We start from the raw sequence: 21,485 nt of genomic DNA, 5'->3' as shown, positions 1-21,485 counted from the left end.
TGACCTTGAAAACAGAATATGTTTCCAGACTTAGATTTCGCTCGGTAATACCTATCCAACAAGCCATAGATTGTTAAAATCCGTCCATTTTTAACGGAGATATCGAATTTTTTGTTTAAGCCTTATTCCAGTAGAAGGAATTTTGAGCGCTGTATGAAAAAGCAATGCTTGGGAGCAACATGAAACACGATTTTTTATACTGTTACATATAATTGTTTCTAAGTACCAAAAAGACTGTGTACAGCATCCTTTTTTATGACAATTTGCCTCGGACCAATTTTAGCACGGTTAATTTTTGGCAACATAACCTTTCGAATATGGCATATGTAAACCAGATGATACCAGCATTATCGAGTTGGAAGTAATTCCATAATTATATTGATTTAAACTATTTACAGCAATAAATGCTGGAAGAACATGACTTCCATATACCATACGACTCAGTTCGTCGAGATCAGCAAATGCGTGTGTGACAAATAATATCACTCAATTTTCTCGGAGATGGTTAAACCGACGACACGACCAGGCACTTCGAATAAAAATCTACATGAAAATTGTCCGTTAACGATTCACCGCCAGTTACCATAAATATAGTGACCCCTTGAGAATGATCGAAATAATCTTCTCGAGCAACACTGTTCGATTTACTAAGAACAAGTTGCTATGGAGTCCAAGAATAAATAAACAAACAATTTGAGAACGTAGATACGTGCAAGCGTGCATAACAGGTTTGAAAGGTGAATCAATTTGCCTTTTGGAATAGTTTAAAAAATTATTAGTGGTTCAATAATAGATGTAATGGCTCCCAATAAAGGTTTACTATCACCAGTAATCTTTCCAATATATTTTAACCAGTCGACATCTCCTTGTTTCAGGCGGTAGTGGAGCCTCTAAGAAGATAGTTGAAAACTGTTTTGTAATACATTAAATTCATTGTTTAGAAAAAAGAACAATTACAAAGCCAAATTGCAAGATATATTTGTGTGTTTTCTAATGTCTACAATATATGGAAATATATGAGATATACAACAATTGCCAATTGACATAAGTTGGAAATGCCATCCGAAAAAAATGCCACTGTTAGTTCATTCTCTTTGATTCAGTTCTTCATCGAATAACCTCGAGATTTTTCCATCAAGATATTTTATCCTGCCGTAAACTATTTAGTGCAGTTTTCAATAATTTGTTTTAAATTAAATCATCCTTGAGTAGATAAGCTTTTGCTTTTTCAGTCGCTAACTTACGCGTCATTGTGAGTAATTTATTCTCTTCGCTCGGTTTGGGTGTTGATCTAGGATAACGATTTCTACCATTCATTTATTTCGCATATGAAAAATGATTCGGGATTTGTTTTGTTTACATTCATTTGGTCTATAATATACAGTAACCAAGGTTACAATAACTATTATTCAAAATCAATAATCTATCAATTTGTGTTGCCAGTTTTAAAAATTTCTTAAGCAATGTCGTTTTGACATTACCAGTTACTGAGGAGTAGTTAAATTTGCGATACAGTTTTAAATAGCGAGTGGCAGGTCGTGTCGTCGTATAACCGTTTTCTACAAACTCAGATTCATATGAAAAGTCGTATACTCCCAAACAAGGTTCCTGAATTACGTTTGGATCCGACTTCTGATTGCGGAACCACAGGATGATATGTGAAACGAAATTAAAATAATGCAATTAATTTTTCTCGTAGATGGCCGAACCGATCTAAGATTCAAATGAAATCTAAGAATCATCTATGATTCAAATGAGAGGTCTTAAAATCCTATAAAACCTCTTACTTTTTAGTCAGATCCGACTTCTGATTTAGAAAATGCAGGGTGATTAGTATAAAAATGTCCATTTTACATAAATTAAGCAGGTTTATCGGGTTTGCAGATTTGGATAGTCGATTACCAAATAAATTTATTTCAGTTTGAACGGTATTCGTTTTTGGATTCGGAATGTACCCCCAAATTTTAATTCGCACTACAATTTCTCAAAGATGTCTACACACTCCTCAGGTGTATTTAACTGATTTCGGCTACACCGATTTTAGAATTCCGATTCCAGTATCGAATCGATTCTCAAAGCTCAATCATTTTCTCAAAAAAGACCAAATCGAACTTCAAAAACCAATATTACAGGACTTAAGGTCCCATACAAAATCGGTGAATTTTATCCGATTCTGGAATTACAGATGATGAGTTTATAAATTTCATGTAAATTGTTTGGCGTAATAATTTATGGCCATTCGAATCATTTTGGGCTATGCTAATTCCTGAATACCGGCTCTGGAAGTACCATAAATAATGACGAAAAACTCTAAAGTGGAACTTACTTCGACATCTCATGGAATGTTCAATCGATTGTCACACGCTAAGATTGAAATTCGATATGTTTTGCAGTTTCGGCATTACAGGGTAATGAGTGATTAAAATCTCAATTTGCCGTTTAAAACGACGATAGTTAAAACAATGTCATGGGAACTAAAACACCTGAGAATATCCATGCAAAAACACATGCGTATTGATAAAAAAAGGTATCATCTCACTGCTAGGTGGATTAATCACGTTTTTTATTGTAGTATTTCGAGGAATTTTTGATAAGAAGTGTATCGAAAATAAGCTATCCTCATACATTTGTGTTGTACGCATGTATTTGTGATGGTTTTTATGCTCAGATCACAGCATGCGTTTGGCTGTTAGCTTTCGTTTGTTTACTTGTTTGTGCGGTTGAAATTTTGCGTTTTCAAAATGTCGCGTATTGAAAAAGAAGTGAAAATTAAGGTTCTGGACACATGGCTAAGTGAGAAAGGTATTACTATGTGAAAATTGGCGAAGCGGTTCATCATGTCAGTGTTAAAACCATCATTAATAACACTTTGGGAAACACTATTCTTTAGATGAGCTACGAGAAAGTGGCAGAAAATCCGGTTCATCCAACCCGAAACTGGACCAGAAAGTGGTATCACTAATCATGAAGAACAAATACAATGCCAATACGTGATTTGACCAAAAAAGCAGGAACGAGTGTCGAAATGATCCAGCGTATCAAGAGGCGAAACCACCTGAAGCAAAAACTCTCGAAACAAAGTGTAGAACAGAAGAAGCGAGCAGCAACAAGGGCCCGTAAATTATATTCGCGTCTTTTGCAGTGTTCGGATGCATGCGTTTCGATGGACGGTGAGACTTATGTAAAGGACGACTCAAAAATCCTTCCAGGTTCACAATACTTTACTGTCGTCGTTGGGGAGGATGTGAGCGATGCGGACAGGTCGATTCAAGTGGAAATTCGGTCGAAAGGTACTGGTATGGCAAGCAATATGTTCATGTGGTTTGAAGTCAATCATTTTTTAGCGGATTTGGCTTGCGGAAAAGGGTATAAATTTCGTTGGGAAAAATATCAATCCACCAAATTGCCCTCAGCTTCGACCCATCTAACGTCACTGGGCAATCGTTAAGAGGGTTTTCAAGAAGACTGGTAAGACAGCTGGGAACATGAAGGAGTTCAAAAAAAAAATTATCATAATTTGATAGAAAAATTTATGGATAGCTTATTTTCGAAACACTCCTTATAATATATAGGAACAAATGAAAATGAGAAAGGCATCATTAAACCACTCGGGGGATTAAAACAGGTTTTTTGTATATACTTATGAATAATTTTTTGAATGATATTTAAAAAAAATTCAACAAATTTGGCTTTTTTATACGAGTTTAATGACTAAAATCTGATATTTTCTCATTTCTCATTTCATTAACTCTCTGATCATATCCATGAGATTCACGAGGAAATCATATGAAAACAAATGTTGGTGAACCAATTTGTCTTACCCCGGCACTTTTTTGGCAATTATGGCGTGTCTAAAATTCCATGACATAGAAATCATTGAAATAAAAAAAATTAATACTGATAGCGATCACCGCGACTTGAACCGAGAATCTTTGGATCGCAAAGTACGTCTGTCAAACGACTGAGCCACAGAAACACACATTTTCTTGGCTGATAAAAGGTGCATTTAAATTCATACAATCGCACCTGCTAGCAGAATGTCAGTTACAGTCGAAACCAGAAAAATTCAAGCTAATCTAACATTAAGTTTCACAAATGAAATTTTCGGACATTTATGAATTACATGACATTATGAATTACATCGCATGAAGAATTAAGTCACTTGAAAAATTCAAATTTTTTGGTGTGTAATTTTGAAACAAATTCAGCAGCTTTGACTTTACAACCTTTAAGGATCAATAATTCAATCCCACTGAACAGTTTGACATTTACTTCATTAAAGCAATTAATATTACAGTTATGAAAGGCTTTTCGAAAACGAATTTCAGCTAAAAACTATTTGCAAGCGTCGACAAAACTTCAATTTATGGATGAAAAAATAAAGCTGCGAGGAATTCAGGCCTTCGTTATATTACAGCGTTTTAACAAGTCCGCACGTACAGGAACAAACTTGTTTAATAAAATAAACAATTAATTTTAATTTGGTGAAATTACGTGATTCAACAGAAATCTCATTATTCCATTTTTTTGTTTTAGTGTCAATTTTTCTTGAAAAACTTCAAATTTCACGACGTGTTTCTATACATTACGCTGAATTGCAATCTAGGGTGAAGTGGTGAAGGTTAGCCAAACACTTTTATTTTTTTTTTACTTTTTATTACTTTGATCATATTATGGTTTCACTCCAATTGTCATCATTTACTCTTATCGAAAACATTGGACATTTCCGGAACGAGTTGTGTGCACTGTTTCAACGGCACAAATTCAATCCCCTCGAAGAACGACTTTTCGACGGTAACCATGGGCACCGGTCATAACCACACTAGCAATGCTAACCCAAAACCTAGTGACAACACAAAACTATGCTCACAGTAACGGGTGAATTTATATAGAAAGCGAAACACCAAATAAGGGCGAATGTTCCACTGTAGTAGCTGTGGTTGCTAGTTACCAATAGTAGCGGAAAACCTCAAAGTATCTCTTTTTCTAGCTTGTTTTCTTTGCCAAAGGCCGTCGTTGCACGCAATATATTGTAATCATTTTAAGGTCGCCCAAATGCAAACCGCGACTTCGAGCGACACACGACCTTTGAAGTTTTCATTCCATAGAAAACTTTCTGCATACAAAAATATTTCGAATGCTAGATTTTCTGCTCTATACTGTTGTTTATTACCGAAAATCTCGCAGCTGGAATAGGAATATCAGTATGATGACAATATTCAAGATTGTTAAAAGGTGTGTGAACAAAAAAAAAATGTTACATAACAAAACGAGATCGAACGGCTCTAAAAAAAATAGAATCTACTGTGTTTAGACAAACTTCGTCTGTGAACATTAACTACACGTGCATTGCTTTGTTTACCATTTTTTCCTATTGCCGATAATAACGTTCGGTTCCCAACAGTCTGATTACTCAATTCAAACTTTCAAATACCGTAATTGAAGCATCCCGAATTGAATTATTAGGTACCAGATCGAGTTACAAGTTGACAATACGCGATGGTTCCCGTCTGATAGATCATGCGAGCTGCACTTGATTTTCATCCAATTATAGATTCCCAGTGCTCACCACTTTCGATTGCGGGAAAGAAAAGCGCCATTGTTGCGGTTTTCCCACGGATCGGCGAGAACAAAAAAAAACGTAAACAAACTACTTTTCGTTCGTCTGCGGCGCGTGTACGCTTCGGGTATATTCTAATGCGTCGAGAAGGGTGCTGAGAAAAGTAATCTTCGCGAAAATCTTCCATCCTAAGCTACACTTACATATCGATGGCAGGCGTTCAATATGTAATTAGCGAAAAAAAAGGCGAAACGCAGTAGTTTTAGCGCACCTCAACAATAAACAAACTGCCGCCGTTCGCAGTTTTGCATCTCATTTCGGAAGGAGTGCTGGCGTGTGTGTGTCTGTGACAGAAACTGTAACATCTCACTGCCGGTGCGTGATTTCTGAACCGGGTGAGTCAAGCAACGCAGGAGGAAAAAAACCCCTTGGTGTAATTATTCCCACTTAATTAGTTTCGGACATGCGAATTATCGAGAGTGTTGCGGATGATTTTTTTTCACTTTTGTTATGGAAAATCATGTTTAGATTTGCAACAACACGGCTTGAAAAATCGATTCATAAGTGGTGCACTTCAGAAGTGTAAACAATATTTCTCTAAAATTAGCAGGTTAGGTGAAAGGTTACCTGCTTGGTAATGAAAAATATTTTTTTTTAATATTTATTTATTTCCTTTTGGGTTGATATAACAGTTTCTAAATCATTTAGGGGTTAGCCAAATTTTGTGCTAGGACACATAACCGTTTTTATTAGTTTTACGTTTCGTCTTTGACTCATCAGTGCCGATCAGTTCAAATTGAACTGCTTAGTGCTAAACTCGGAAGTTCAATTTGAACCACTAAGCAGACGTAAAGTTTCTGCTATTTACAGAACACTTTTTGTTTTGCAACGGAGTGCAATGTCTTTTCTGACGTGCCGAACAAAAACTTGTTCTCGACTATTTCTAGCCGATGCAGTTTTGGTCATTTAGGGGTTGGCTAAATTTTGTGCTAGGGCACATAACATAACATAACAAAATTTGGCTAACCCCTTAATGACTTGACAAAAACGGAAAATGTGTTGGTGTGCCCCTTTCAAATATTATTCAAGTTTAGGCTCGTTTGAAAGCTACTATTGGGTCATTGATCAAGTTTGAAGATCAAATGACTATCACATCTGGTTCCGAAAAGATAATGGTATAAGTGGCGTAACCGACAAAACGCTTTTTTTTTGTAACGCTCAATTTTTTTTTGAAGATGACTATACCGATTTCAACAAACTGTGGCTCGTTTTAAAATTGATTATTTTCTGATGGGTTTTACTGAACAACGGGTACGATCTCTTTTGTTCATTGAATTGAAAGATGACTTTGGATGGTCACTTGTTACTTTTGACATTTTTATTTCACGTGAACGGCCCACGTTTTGATGGTTTATTCCTTCATCTTCAGGGCAACATACATAAATTAATCAGAAATTGTTTTCACAAGATTTTACTTCTACGACTACAAATAGTTTTCGTCAAGTAAGTTGCAACATCGAAAATAACAGATGCGGAAACGACTAATTTGCACTGGAAATCACAAAAACGAAATATGCGAACACAATTTTTAATGTTATTTTAATTTAAATCTATCAATCCAGTTTTATTTTTCTCGTTCAAACATCAATTATTTTGCACCGCTTGGATAACCAGGTCTCGGGGTATGGAAATGAACAAACTTACGACATCGAAAGAAACCAATGCATAGTTTGGCGGAAGAGAAACGTTATTTATGAATGAACAAAACTCATAAGAATTTTGTGCATTGTACATTGTTTTGGCCTATCGAGTGACGTAGAATACCTGCGAGATATTGTGATAGGTCATATGTTGGGCAATTGATGCATGATAATATGCGACCCTCTTTGTGGATTTTGGGAAAACCGTATATTTTCGGACATATGCACCATATCAAACCAAACTAAGTATTGGTTTCTATCGATGTAGTAAGTTTGTTCACTTTGAATACCCCGAGACCTGGTTATCCAAGCGGTGCAAAATAGTTGGAGTTTAATCGAGAAAAATACAACTTTAAAGACCGTGAATTATTCACACAACTTGTCGACTTTAATCTCTCCTCCTAGCTATTTTGTGTTCCGTGGCGCTTAGTACAGGCAAACATCAGACACAGCGAGGGGGAAATCCACTGTCGCCTGCACTTGTCGATTTGGTGGTGGAAACGTTACTTGATCGCGTGATGGAGACGATCGACATAACGATTCCGTTTTTTGAAAAAAATACGTCGATGATTTTGATGGTCACCACTCTCTCCAGAGACAAAATTGAACATGTTAGAAGTTCACTTAATGCGTACAACTCATATATGCAAAGTCTACGTAGTCTCATTTTTTTAATTTTCAAAAATAAAATTACGAAAATCAATCAACCAAGCCAGAATAATGTTTCATCAGCTTAGGCAAGACAGATTCGAAAAAAAGTTAATGTCTAACATTGCGGAAGTGCAAACTTGCGAAAAATATACCTCAGAGGCAGAACTAGATCTTTGCAAGTAAAATTGTTTATGACGAAAACCCATTTTTCCTATTAATTTAAAAGATATTTTATTCAGGCCTATTTGCGTACAAGCTTTACGTGGCCGATTTAGCTGAGTTTTTAGATAATTTTTTTTTTGTATTGGATCTCGTTGTCACCCAGCTTCCATTTTCCTACTGCGAGGATTGAGGGGCAGTTTGTTCGGGGTTCGTCTCGTCATTCATTGCCGCATCGGTGGTATTGTTGTTGATTTCGTTGCTAGTTGCTGTAGATGCGTGTTGTTGTACATTGTTTGCAGTTGCTGGTTGGTTGGATGGTTGGTGGATACGTTGGATGGTTTCGTTGAAGGGGATGCTAAATTGTTGTTGGTGGCTGTCACAGGTGTACTGGGGTTGCTTGCGGTTGGTATGAAGGAAGCACCGTTGTCCTTTGGTGTAGTTGTCTCCTTGTCCAGTTTATCACATGGCTTACCGTAGTGAACAGCTTTTTGGTAATATTGACATGTGGCCATCTGATTGTTATAGGTAACAAGTGATTTGCACGGGATTCTTGTATCCTAACCGAATGTCACATAAGAAGGTATAGGCCTCCTCAAGCGCATGCGTAACAAACGTACGCCATTTAGAATACCGGGGAAAAATTCTTCCACTTTTCTTTTTCGATAGAGAGAATCTCTCCGTATTGGGACATAGTTTTGCGAATATACCCAAGTAACAATTCGAATGCCTTATGGTTTTGATGATAATTTATAGGAGTTTAGTAATTGCTTGTTCAATCACTACTTATTTTATAACAACTATAATAAGTGTCGCTTTTGACAAGTAATATCATAGTTTTTAAAGCTTCTATAAAACCTTTTACCTAGACTAACAACTGGACTAAAAATGAATTAATTTGTACTAGAATAAAACCATGCAAACGCTCTTAATATTGCTTTAAAAACTTTTCTTTAAAACATTATTGTCAGTTAAATTCTTTCATAAATCTAGTTTTGTGTGTGAGCGTGTTCATTTAATGACAGTTCCACTCAGAGCAAATTTGTGAGTTCTAAAGTACATTTATGACACTCTTGTTGTGGGCTATTTGATTCATTGCTTCTTAGATTAAGTGTAATTTGCATTAAAGGAAATTTCATGGCCGCCATTATGATGTTCTTTGCCGTAGCCTTTATTGACATCAAATAAACTTCGAAATGCAAAAACGAGGAAGTATGATGGACTTTTATAATTCATTTTCAGAACGTATGAACAAGTTTTACCGCCACAAAATAGTTTTATTCAAAAAAGACGATGCATCACAGAAAATAATTTTCATAAATCATGGAGACTTTTGCAAAAAAACCGTATTTATTTCAAGGCGATTAGTTATAATTCTTATTTTTATTCATACATTCACGATAAAAATAAAAGCGCATGAAGTTTTTACGTTCGGTTGAAGCCTCAAACTTGTAAATAAAATCCAATGAATTCTTATTGATTGCATTCAACGCAGACATGACACATATAGTCAAGAAAAATATTATCAAAACGACAGTTTATTCATAGCGGATTTTTTCCATCCAAATAAATTGAATGTTGATCGTAAAGCTGGTTTCAAAATTTTCTTGAATTTGAAGTTTTAACGCAGCTTTATGCTGATTCTTCACTTTGCTTTATAAACCTTATGAAGAATGGTCCACTTGGCAGGAACATGCTCTTATAGAGGTTTTCAATAGGTTTTCGTGGAGTTTAAAGTTTTATTGCAAGATTTATTATGTAGCATTGAAGACAGCTACAAGTATTTATTAATATTAAAAATGTTACTTGGGTAAGGATCGATGACGCATGAGGGAAGATCAGGCGCGTATACAGGGGGGGGGGGGGGTTTAGGGGTTCAAACCCCCCCCGAAACAAAAAATTATAACCCATGGGAAACATTGTGATATAAATTGTACATGTGTTGATTTATCACCATGTTCTAAAACTCCCCCCGAAAATTTTCTCTGGCTACGCGCCTGGGGAAGATCATGTACACGCACTTCTATAGCACTATCTTTCATACATACTGGAATGTTGTACTTGATATTTTCATGCTCCACATAGTGTACATTATTATTGTCTTTAGCGAATTGAATTGCATCCAACTCTTTATAAAACTGTATATAAACAACATTATTGGTCTTATTGCATTGAAGTAAATGCACAATGTCAAGATGCATTTGCTCCTAATGTTAAGATGTCAAGATGTCAAGATGTCAAGATGCATGTCAAGATGCATTTGCTCCTTTAATGTCAAGATGCATTTGCTCCTTAAGCAAACCTTTAAGTTCTCGTATCGAAGGTCGAATTTTACACTGTCTGAAGTAAACAATTGTATTCTTTCGTGTCGGCGGTAGCTTTTGTTCGTTTGGTTCACTCATTTCGAGGTCGTTCTATTGTTCACTACATAATACTGTACTTGGTCTCTTCTGTCCCGAACGTAAGCGGTTTTGTTTTATCGACTGACTTGGATGAGATGAGAAAGCGATGATTTTTTTCCTATTGTTCATCTCGTAAAGACGCTTGAAAATCATTGTATCTAATTGCCGCTTGTTTATCTGTAATAACTGAGAATTGATAACACCACCGGTAAACGACCTTCATAGTTAAAAACGATGTAATTTAACTATCTTTCAAAACAAATGGTACATTGCTTTGCTCGCTTTCTGGTTTGTGGTATCGTCTCGTTGGAAAACAAATTTTATCTAGACCACTTATTAGGTATTTCTAGTAACACTAAGACTGTGGACCATCTCACGAATTGTTTTAACTTTTAGTCGAGCAGTTATCAGTTTGTCTTTAACAAAAATAGCTCTGCACAAGAGTATGGTTTTTTTGGCAGCTCGATATTTACTTTCTAATTAAAAAAAAAATCTTGCTGAACAATTATAGTTTTGAATCTTGAGCAAAAATTACCTCCGTGTAACTTCTTTTATACTTATAGTAAAAAAACCGCAATTTGAAGTTTCAATACATTGTCAAACTCAAAGCTCTTACGTTCTTTGTATTGCAATCAATATATTACTCGTTATCATTTCATTCTCAGTGCAAAATAAATCCAAATAACTTTTAATTCGTCAAGCTTTGAATTGGGTGGTAGTATTAGTTTAACTTGACTATTCGATGAAAATAATTTTATAGCTATGTAAAATATTAAGCAACAGTTAATGTCATTCGCAAAATGGTTCACAGCCTAAGTGCACAAACATTAAATTTTATCAATCTTAGAGAATCGGCTCCTGAATACCAGAAATGAATCCCGTACAGTATTTTGATAGTTTCTTTCACTCAATGTATTGAGATGTATGACATATTGAAATATATGAGCGATTGTACGACTTGTGTTACGATTACATTAAAAATGATTTCTTTTTGGTCAAGGCTCACACTTACAAATGACTTGGAATGGTGCCCTGCTTCCTGGAATATAATCATACTTGAACGAAGTCTTTTCCAGGACTCCAAAGCCACTAACTTTCCTTTTCAGGGCCCCAAAAGCAACGCTACTTCCTAGAATACAAACGTAATCTTTTGAAACCAAATGGCCCTTTTCAGCACTACAAAATCTTAAACGGTCAATCGGTGTCAAATCAATTAATATCTATACACATCTCGAATGCAGTCCTACGTCAATCTCACGATTATGTCTCTGGCATTACCTACTCCAAGTTTTATTCATATCGTGCTGAATCCAAATCCGGAATTTTTCAAGGACTGTTTTCATAGCAATCTAAAAGGGTAAAATTTGTGAGCCTAAATAAACTACCAAAACTGAAGGAAAAATCCAACATTGGCAAATCATCACGCCAACTAATACGACCAGGCGCGTATACAAGTGGGGATTTGGAGGTCCGAATTTTTATCGTATTCTACACTGGAAAAAATAGACTTTATAAATTTAAAACCTATTTGAAAAAAACCCATTTTTGATTTTGATAATATTGATAAACAAGATAGGCACTTTTAAGGAAAAAAAAGTTGCTACTTTTTCTAATATTTTTGAAAGCTTTTTCCTGTTCAAATTTGATGTTTTACCCAGTGTCTTTTCATCGAAAACTAAACTAAACTGAAGGTCATTATAATCCAAGATTCCAATGAATCTCAATTGTGAGAAATTTTTCCCGAATACCCTATTGCTAGCTGCCCGATATTTGAAGGTAGTATCAGCGCTGGATAAGATAAAGGTTTTGTTAGAAAAACTTTTTCCCTTCGAAACAGTCCATCTTACAATATATGGAAGGTTGGTAGGGGTGCTGGGTTGGTAGGGGTGCATTCAAATAAAGGGTGGCATTTTTTGTGATTTGCCGTCAATTTTTTTAGATCGATTTTTTTAGTGTGAAATTCGATTAGTAATTTTGTTAGTATTTTCATTCGAAAATGAAAATATGTGTAGGAGAACATCAACAGCATAATAGCTTTCTGTAGGATTTGTCATTTTTTACTCTAACTATTTGCAAAAATTTTGTAAAAAGGTCCTAGTCCTAGTCCTATTGAAAAGATGGTCTAGATAAATTTTGGAAAAATAAAGTGACCAAAAAGGCTTATTGTTATAAAGTCTATATGCTGCCAAATCCGAATACGATTTTGCGCGAAATTGATCTATTCGAAGTCTACACTTAAAAAAATGGGATTTGAAAATTTAAAGTCAATCTACAAGAAAAAACACCACTTACGAATTCAACGAAACTTCGTCCCTACTAGGTTAATAAGTTCCCTTCCAACAGTCCATATATTGTAAGGCTGGGGCAAAAAGTGTTTTCAACTAAAACTTTTTCTTGACCATTACTGATACTTTTGGAAAACTCCTCTCAAATTGAGATTTATTGAACTCTTGGATGATAATGACTTTCTATTCAGTTTAGTTTCCGATAAAAGGACTCTGTATTTTTTTTGTATTAAATAAAAAGTTCGTGTTTTGTAAATTGATTTAATTTTTCAATTTTTTGGAAGCTTTTCAGTATTTGATCGATTTTATGAAAATCACTAGTATTACTATTTGAAAAATAAACGATTAAAAAAACTAGATAAATTTGGGCAATATAAAGTATGCAAGTTTACATGTCCAGAAAGTTTTATTCAAATCTGAGAAAATTGTGCCAACTGCGAGTATGATTTAGCGCGAAATTCATCATATTTAAGTCAATTATAAAATGAATAATTTTCAGCATTCATTCAAAAAACCCTTCTTAATCCACCTAGTGGTATGATAATGCCTTTCTCTTTCTTCACAACAGTTTCATGAAAACATATTTTGTACTTTTATTAAGTAATTTCTGACACTAATTTGGGCTCATTTTTGACACCAATTGATTCAGATTGAATCCAGTAGTTCACAAAAGCATTCTTCAGTGTTTATATCACATAGTAGGCATCATTTTTCCAAAAAAGCGCTCGACATTTGCGTTGCCTATGTGTATGAGAAGAGTGATGCCAATCTATAAAAACCCACTTAGTGGAATTTTCATAGATCTTGAAAAATCACCATGAAACTTCCGAAACCGAAAAAAAATTTTTGATGCCAAAAGTCTTAGAAATGCATGAAACGTCGAGATTTAGTGTCATCTAGAAAAAAAAATTATTTTTTAAATCGACTTTCTGGGACTTGAGAAAAAACACCAAATTTTCAGAAAGTCGATTTAAAAAAAAATTTTTTTTTGAGATAACTTTAACCGCTGGGCAACACCCCTTACCCATGCCCGATTTAGCTCAAATTTTGCATAAGGACTTTTTTCTAGGTGCTTAAACTTTTGAACAATAGCGCTTAACGAAATTAGAGGTGATCCCAAAATATTGGCACCCTCATATACATTAGAGCGATACAAACAACGTGTTTTGTCGGTTACGTCACTTATATCATTATATTTCCGGAACCAAAAGTCACAGCTAATTGATCTTTGATCTTGAAAAATGGCCCGACATTAGCTTTCAAACGAGCATAAGTTTGTTAAAATAGGTTCAGCCATCTCTGAGAAAATTAAGCGCGTATAAATATCTCCGAAAAGTGCACACACACTAACACTATGGGTCTCCGAGGCTCCGTTCAAAAGTCGGTTTCCAGCAATTCTAATACCTTTCTATAGGAAAAGGTAAAAACAATCAAGTAATTGTATACATATTTCCATGCGTATGGAAATTAATCATCATATTCCCCAACCAAAAAAATTTTCTGGGTACGCGCCTGAATGGGGCAAACTAAAATTACTTTTTCACCTACTTAGTATTTTTTTATGATAATGGAAATATTAAAAATTTGACTCTTACTTTTACTTTGAATTAAAAAAAACGTAGCTATGCTGCATCAATAAAGTCCTAAGTTTGAAAGCAGGTTATTTGATAACTATTTTTCAACACACTTCACCACCGATTCCTAGGGTACATAACTATTATACGGCCAGTTTAACGATCTTTTCCTGATTTAAGAGTGAAACCTACCCGGAGAACGACCGTAACTAGGTTGAAACCAGGTATACATAAACGATATTAGAAAAGAGTGAAACCTAATTGTTTTTTTTTGTGTAATTTTTAATCATAAACAAACTCAGTTGATAATGGAGATTTCTTGCAATCGTGCCAACTAGAGTTGAAATATAAATGAAGCTAAATACTTTCAGTTGCAGATGTTCAGATATAATATTATTGCTTTCAAACACATTTTATGTCTACAACAATTTTCACATCATTGCAAATTGCACAACCTAATCGCACAGTCGTCTTTCCGATAAAAAACAATCTGCTAACTTATCAACATCGGCTTCGTACTTAACGTGTCGACCTGATAACTGACTGAATGAATGGTACTATCATAAATGCGATGCGATGAGTTCATGCCCAACAAAATAGAAACACAATAATACCACGAATCTCGACTTACCCGAAGAATTTGTCGTCTACAGCCACTTGCGGCACGGTGTGCAATTTCCAAAAAAAACAGTCCTGCTATTTCGGTGAACTGTCCCAATTAAACTCACGAGCACTGTTCGGCTCCGGTTGGCGCAAAAAAAAAATATAGAGTCAAAAAATCCTCCTACGCTTTTTGTTGCACTTATGCGAGTTGAGTACAAACACTAGCTAGCATGAAACCACTTAAGAAAATGGGCAATACAATACTATGGCAGTGGTATGATTGGTTTCGGTAAAAATAAATGGGTAATACTTTCGGGTGTTACTATCTTGCAGCGGTTCACCACGTGACGACTGGAAACCACGAAATTCGCAAGTACCTGACAGCAGGAGAGGGACGCGGTGTGGTTCGGCTTTTGTCACACCAGAGATCACGCCTAAATATCAAGCTATCGAACAAACTCTGCAAAGAACCAATTGATTTACGTTTCGATTTCGATAAAGTCGAGACTGAGGTTTTCGCTTTGCACACCGCTTGCTTGCCACACAACACTTTTCCACCAGGGGGGTAACTTTTTCACCGATTTTCCGCTACCGTAAACGATCACACCTAAGCGACACTTTTCGAATCTTGCACAAAAATAAGGCACTGTTTCCTAACCTCTTCGTTTCGCCGTCTGCGGACCGATCCGCCGCGACCTAGCAATCAGTCGAATTCGGTGAGCCTGTGTTTGGTCAGGGGGGAAACACAATACCACATTGGCCGCCAGTGACTCAACAAACCCGTCCGGAATGATGATTGTTCAATACTTCCAGCAAAGGTTCTGCTCGCGCGGTCCAGTATTGTGTTTTTTTTTTTATTTGTTCACTACCAACTTCAGTCTTACACGAGATAAAATGATGAACTGATATAAAATAAAAGAAAAAAACAGCTCCCCGAGCGAAAACAGTACACGAAATACACAAACGGTCCACGAGGGAAGCGTCCAGCCAATCCGAGCATACGAGAGTGACTGATTAGCGGCGGCAGAATCGAACAGAATAAAAGCTCGCGCGGGTGGATGACTGGACGCGAATACTCGGGCCGCTGTCAGTGCCGCCGCGAATGCGTGCAAATGCCGCGGGATTGTCGCCGGAGCGGAGCGGATCGAACCCAAGAGCGCGAGAGCATTCACCGACAGCCACAGTGTCAGGTGGAATTTCTCGGTGTTCTCTCTCTGGTCCCTAGACAATGACAAAATCGCGATTGATTCACTGAGTGGTATAGAGGTTTATCGCATTCTGATCACTATGTCCAGTAGTCGAACGCAATTGATAAATATTCGTTTACGCAGAATAAATTTCATGCAAATTCGTGCATTCGAGGTTCATGCACTTTCAAGAATTTGAAAATTAGCAGAAAAATCGCTCCTTTTTTGCCTTTTTCATATAGAAAGGCTATGCAATCATTGTGGAAACCTTTCTCGGATTCATTTCTCGTTAGCTCGGGGGAACTCCAAGGAAGTCATCTCGGACCACTTCTTTTCGTTTTATTCGTGAACGATTTTTACAGTGAATTATCGTCATTTGAAGTAATGTATGCTGACAGTCTCAAAATTTACCGCATCATTACAAGCATTGTGGTTTGCTGTTCTCTACAGGGTTACCAGATATACGGATTTTTCAGTATTCTACTGATTTTCAAGTACATTGGGAATATTGCCTAAGATACGCCGTTTTTTACAGGAATAGATATAAAAGAAGTGGTTCTCCACTGCTGTCATGATTCCGACAGTTCTCCTTATTGGAAATAAAAAAAAAACAGTACACCACTTTATTCGTGGTACTAAAACAAAGAAAAAGTTTAAGAAAATAATTGTTTTGGGAAGTTAAAAAAATTCATCTAATTTACCTTTTTGGCATTCAAAAGGTCTTACTCTTTACTTTACTACACTATACTATATAAATAAATCTGTAACACATTTGTTGATTGATTTAAACGTTTCAACCACCGAAAACTTTTGACTTTAATGTGCTTGGTAAAAGTGGAAATATTTGCCAATAATATTGAATAATCAGTTTGAAAAGAGCCGTGTTTTCACAAGCTAATTAGAACACGTTATCAGAGCAACAAGTAAGCTGCGCGGATATAAAAGCAAAATGTTGAAATTTTTTCAACATTCTTTCTGAAGCGGTTCTCACAGCACGACTGGCAGTGCGAAACATTTTACCCATTTCAACTTTATTCTGTCTGGACGGCAGCACGAAAAATTATATGCGAAATATGTTATGCACATAATTCTGAAGAATGCGCAACCTCAAATAGAAATCGCTCTGTACAAAAGCAGCGGGTTTCTTTCCCAGATTTCCTCCATGGCTGCCGTTCAACAAGATGGTTCGAAGTACCGATATGAACGCTCTAATTCACAATTATTGTAAAAAGCGACATATATGTGCTCTTTTTAGTACTACCATAACAAATCATGCAAATGATTAATACGATATTTTCACAATTGAATCATTCGGTTTCATGAAATCAAATTTTATTTAGAGCAAGCGTCGTCACTAATGCATTTAACGCCTTGCTTTAGTATGAGTATCGTTTGAATATGTGTTGTGCATATAATTATTTTGTTACTGATTTGCCTGAATTTTTGCTTTATATAGAAGCAAGTATCAATTCTTGATTTAGGTAAGACGAAGAATTTGATTTTTCTTATAATTGTTTTTTTTTCTCATAAATACGTTTATTTCATAGGCAATATACATAAGTTTTTCTTCGCCGTGGCATCCACAATACATAGAAGTTTAAACCTAATACATTTTGAATATCATATTAGTATGTTGGTACTCATTAGTTAATCTAAACACTGTTTTTATCAAGCGAGTTGCTATTTTAAATTACATTAAATAAAATACATTTATTTTGTACATGATCTTATAACTATTTCAGGATTGTTTGTATCAGTTCACCACTTATATTCAATATCCTATAGTTGGCTATTGGTTGAACTCATGGAAGAGAAAACAGTCTAACATAAAATAAAATTTAAATTGGAACTCCAATTGATTTAATGAAATGATAAAGAAGTTTCATGTATGGAAGGTCACGACAAGCAAGAATGTCGCGAACTGGGACATTGGATAGTCTACCTTGGGTACGCAAGGAATTTATTAGTTGAGATCTGACATCACGAAACTCCACGCATGTCCAAACAACATGGTCAATATCGCGGTAACCTTCGCCGCAAGCACAATGATTAGTCTCGGAAAGTCCAATTCGAAGGAGATGTGCATCTAACGTGTAGTGATTGGACATGAGTCTGGACATCACACGAATGAAATCTCTACTCACATCCAGTCCCCTGAACCATGCCTTTGTCGATATTTTAGGAATAATTGAGTGCATCCACCGACCCAGATCATCTTTATCCCAAGAAGCTTGCCAGCTGGCAAATGTTCTTTGGCGAGACGCGCTATAGAATTCGTTGAAAGCAATCGGTCTCTCATAAATTTCACCCTCAATAGCACCACGTTTGGCTAAAATATCGGCTCTTTCATTGCCTGGAATGGAGCAATGAGCCGGAACCCAAACTATTGTGATTTGATAATTATTATTCAATATGACGTTCAGGCACTGTTTTATTTTGGCCAAGAGAAAAGGTTCATTTTTGCAAGCGGCGTTTGAGCGAATAGCTTCAATTGCACTGAGACTATCTGTGAAAAGAAAATAATGGTTTGGAGATAATGTGACGATTACACTCAAGCTATAATGAACTGCTACTAACTCTGCTATATAAACAGATGCAGGTTCTTGAAGCCTAAATGAGACCGAAACATTATTGTTGAATATACCAAACCCAGTAGCCTCTTCAATTCGTGATCCGTCCGTGTAAAATATTTTCTCAGAGTCAATATGCCTGAACTTACTTGAAAATATTTTTGGGATTTCCAACGAGCGTAGGTGTTCCGGGATTCCACGCACTTCGCGCTGCATGGATGTGTCGAAAAATAAAGTTGAGTCAGGGACATTTAGGAGGCTGACACGGATAGGAATATATCTTGAAGGGTTGATTTCCTGTGACATATGGTTAAAATATACTGTCATGAATCTTGTTTGAGATTGAAGCTCAACTAGCCTTTCGAAGTTATTAATAACCAGGGGATTCAGTACCTCACATCTTATTAGCAGTCGCGATGAAAGCTCCCAAAAACGATCTTTCAATGGAAGAACTCCCGCCAGAACTTCAAGACTCATTGTATGTGTCGAATGCATGCACCCTGAAGCAATTCGCAAACAACGATACTGAATTCGCTCCAGTTTGATAATATGAGAGTTTGCAGCGGAACGAAAGCAAACGCATCCATATTCCATCACTGAAAGTATCGTTGTCTGATACAATTTTATTAGATCTTCCGGATGAGCACCCCACCAAGATCCTGTTATTGTTCGAAGAAAATTTACTCTTTGTTGGCATTTTGTTATCAGATACCTAATGTGTCCTCCCCACGTGCATTTGGAATCAAACCACACCCCAAGGTATTTGAAAATCAAAACCTGTTGGATCATTCTTCCCATCATATGAAGCTGAAGCTGCGCGGGATCATGCTTTCTTGAAAAGACGACCAGCTCTGTTTTCTCCGCAGAGAATTCGATACCCAGATGAACAGCCCAAACGGACAAGTTATCTAAGGTATCTTGCAATGGTTTTTGCAGATCAATAGCTTTGGGTCCAGTAACTGAAACTACGCCATCATCTGTCAATTGTCTTAGTGTACATGGGGTTACTAGACAGCTGTCAATGTCATTCACGTAAAAATTATAAAGGAGCGGACTGAGGCATGAGCCTTGCGGTAGACCCATGTAGCTAATTCTGAATGTTGCCAAATCGCCATGTGAAAAATGCATGCGTTTCTCTGACAAAAGGTTGTGCAAATAATTATTTATAACCGGTGGAAGTCCATGTTGGTGGAGCTTGTCTGAAAGAACATCAATGGAAACTGAATCAAATGCTCCTTTAATGTCTAAAAATACAGATGCCATTTGTTGCTTTTGAGCGAAGGCAATTTGGATGTCAGACGAAAGTAATGCAAGGCAATCATTCGTCCCTTTATTTCTACGGAAGCCAAACTGAGTATCTGACAACAAACCGTTCGTCTCGACCCAAGTGTCGAGACGTCGTAGAATAATTTTTTCGAACAATTTTCTGATGCAGGACAACATCGCAATGGGTCTATATGAGTTGTGATTGGAAGCTGGTTTCCCCGGCTTTTGAATGGCGATAACTTTCACTTGCCTCCAGTCAGGTGGAACAATATTTTGCTCAAGAAACTTGTTAAACAATTCCAACAAACGTCTTTTTGCGAGGTAGGGCAGATTCTTCACCAAGTTGAATTTAATTCTGTCCAACCCAGGAGCGTTATTGTTACAAGACATGAGTGCTATGGAAAAATCCAACATTGAAAAGGGGCTATCAATGGACCCATTATTTGGAAAAGATTCTCTCATAATGCTATGCATAGGAATAGAATCTGGACAAACTTTCCTCGCAAAATCAAATATCCATCGGTTCGAGTATTCCTCACTCTCATTTCCTACGTTACGATTCCTCATTCGTCTGGCCGTATTCCAAAGAGTGCTCATTGAGGTTTCTCTTGACAAACCTTCGACAAAATGTCTCCAATAGCTACATTTCTTGGCCCGAAGTATGCTCTTGTACTTGGTTTCTAAAGTCAAGAAATTTTCAAAATTCTGAGGAGTTCCTCCTCCTCGTTTTAAAAACGTCTTGAAAGCATTTTGTTTCGCGTGCTTAGCATCTGAACACTCTTTGTCCCACCAAGGGTTTGGAGGCCTTCTGTTAGACGATGGACCAAGAAATCGTTTGGTTTGGGCTTGTTCTGCGGCCTCCAGAATCGAACAAACGAGGAAGTCATATTCTTCAAGTGGGGGGAGCTCTTCCATTGAAGTTAAGACAATTGAAATATTACTTTGGTATTTAATCCAGTCAATATTTTTTGTCAAATCATATGGAATATTAACTGAATTAGCAATGCCTTTGTTACTGCTAATTGAGATGATGATTGGTAAATGATCGCTACCATGTAAATCAGGAAATACTTTCCAGGTGCAATCTAGTCGAATTGAAGTCGAACAAAGAGATAAATCTAATGCACTTGGACGTGCAGGAGGTCTTGGGATCCGTGTCATGCTACCCATATTTAGTACCGTCATGCTAAAATTGTCGCAAATATTATATATTAGAGATGATCTGCTATCATTGTAAACGGAACCCCACATCATTCCGTGCGAATTGAAATCTCCTAAAATCAAACGTGGAGCAGGAAGGGCTTCGACAATTTCATTAAGCTGTCGTTGTCCAACTTGAGCTCTTGGAGGAATATATACCGAAGCAATGCAAATGTCCTTTCCTTTAATGTTTATTTGACAAGCAACAACTTCTATACTAGAAGTCGAAGGAATGTTTAATCTATAAAAGGAATAACATTTCTTAATTCCTAAAAGCACTCCACCATACGGGGAGTCTCTATCGAGACGTATAATGTTAAAGTCATTA

At 36.4% G+C, this 21,485-nt stretch overlaps 1 protein-coding gene across 4 annotated transcripts in view; it reads right to left on the bottom strand.

Annotated features, from left to right (window-relative positions):
- Positions 1–15,962, bottom strand: part of LOC131439179 (matrilysin) — a 128,443-nt gene extending 112,481 nt beyond the window's left edge. For 2 of the 4 annotated variants that reach the window (XR_009231071.1, XM_058609898.1), the window contains exon 1: positions 14,963–15,962. The gene's annotated coding sequence lies outside the window, so the exon portion shown is untranslated. The remainder of the gene's footprint in view (positions 1–14,962) is intronic. The other 2 variants (XM_058609899.1, XM_058609897.1) reach the window with 2 other exon arrangements.
- Positions 15,963–21,485: the final 5,523 nt, after the last annotated feature.

Source organism: Malaya genurostris, chromosome 3, assembly GCF_030247185.1.
Source record: "Malaya genurostris strain Urasoe2022 chromosome 3, Malgen_1.1, whole genome shotgun sequence".
In the NCBI taxonomy this organism is placed as follows: domain Eukaryota; kingdom Metazoa; phylum Arthropoda; class Insecta; order Diptera; family Culicidae; genus Malaya; species Malaya genurostris.
The sequence above is the reverse complement of the archived record's forward strand: the minus strand, read 5'-3'. Positions and strand labels throughout refer to the sequence as shown.